We start from the raw sequence: 1,843 nt of genomic DNA, 5'->3' as shown, positions 1-1,843 counted from the left end.
TTATTATTAATATTCATCACTAATTCAGTTATTGATTAGATAAATGTAAAAAAATTGCCAAATAATACCGGGCAGACCCGCCACTAACATAACCTCAAGAACGATTTTTAACAATTGCAAAAAGTAGCCTGAAAACGTTGTCGAACTAATATAAAACACAACATTATTAATTTATATTCATAGTTATTTATTTATATTCATCACTGATTCAGTTATTGATAAGATAAATGTAAAAAATTTGCCAAATAAATTCTGGCAGGCCCGCCACTAATTTGTGAAACAAAAAACACAACTTTCACTATGTAGAACTAATGTAAAACACAACATTATTACTTTATATTCATAGTTATTTATTAATATTCATCACTAATTCAGTTATTGATTAGATAAATGTAAAAAAATTGCCAAATAATACCGGGCAGACCCGCCACTAACATAACCTCAAGAACGATTTTTAACAATTGCAAAAGTAGCCTGAAAACGTTTTCGAACTAATATAAACACAACATTATTAATTTATATTCATAGTTATTTATTTATATTCATCACTGATTCAGTTATTGATAAGATAAATGTAAAAAATTTGCCAAATAAATTCTGGCAGGCCCGCTACTAACATAACCTCAAGAACGATTTTTAACAATTGCAAAAAGTAGCCTGAAAACGTTGTCGAACTAATATAAAACACAACATTATTAATTTATATTCATAGTTATTTATTTATATTCATCACTGATTCAGTTATTGATAAGATAAATGTAAAAAATTGCCAAATAAATTCTGGCAGGCCCGCCACTAATTTGTGAAACAAAAACACATACTTTCACTATGTAGAACTAATATAAAACACAACATTATTACTTTATATTCATAGTTATTTATTAATTTCATCACTGATTCAGTTATTGATAAGATAAATGTAAAAATTTGGCCAAATAAATTCTGGCAGGCCCGCTACTAACATAACCTCAAGAACGATTGATGACAATTGCAAAAAGTAGCCTGAAAACGTTGTCGAACTAATATAAAAACACAACATTATTACTTTATATTCATAGTTATTTTTAATATTCATCACTAATTCAGTTATTGATAAGATAAATGTAAAAATTTGCCAAATAAATTCTGGCAGGCCCGCCACTAATTTGTGAAACAAAAACACAACTTTCACTATGTAGAACTAATATAAAACACAACATTATTACTTTATATTCATAGTTATTTATTAATATTCATCACTAATTCAGTTATTGATTAGATAAATGTAAAAAAATTGCCAAATAATTCTGGCAGACCCGCCACTAACATAACCTCAAGAACGATTTTTAACAATTGCAAAAAGTAGCCTGAAAACGTTGTCGAACTCATATAAACAACATTATTAATTTATATTCATAGTTATTTATTAATATTCATCACTGATTCAGTTATTGATAAGATAAATGTAAAAAATTTGCCAAATAAATTCTGGCAGGCCCGCCACTAATTTGTGAAACAAAAAACACAACTTTCACATGTAGAACTAATATAAAACACAACATTATTACTTTATATTCATAGTTGTTTATTAATATTTATCACTAATTCACTTATTAATAAGATAAATGTAAAATATGTGCCGAATAAACACTGGCAGGCTCTCGACACTATTTCAACATATCTTCGAACATATTTTGACACGGCAGATCATGTCGGTTGGTATCAATGTACTATGACATATGTAAAAATACTTGATTGTAGGTTAAAGATTTTTATGTCAAACAAAGATAATGCAAAATAAATGAAATTTAATTGAATAAATTATTATATTTTAATCATTTTCATAAAAAAAATTAGAATTTAA

Source organism: Ctenocephalides felis, unplaced genomic scaffold (assembly GCF_003426905.1).
Source record: "Ctenocephalides felis isolate EL2017-DRISC unplaced genomic scaffold, ASM342690v1 CF-g0.4_SCAFFOLD_03571, whole genome shotgun sequence".
NCBI classification, from domain to species: domain Eukaryota; kingdom Metazoa; phylum Arthropoda; class Insecta; order Siphonaptera; family Pulicidae; genus Ctenocephalides; species Ctenocephalides felis.
The sequence above is the reverse complement of the archived record's forward strand: the minus strand, read 5'-3'. Positions refer to the sequence as shown.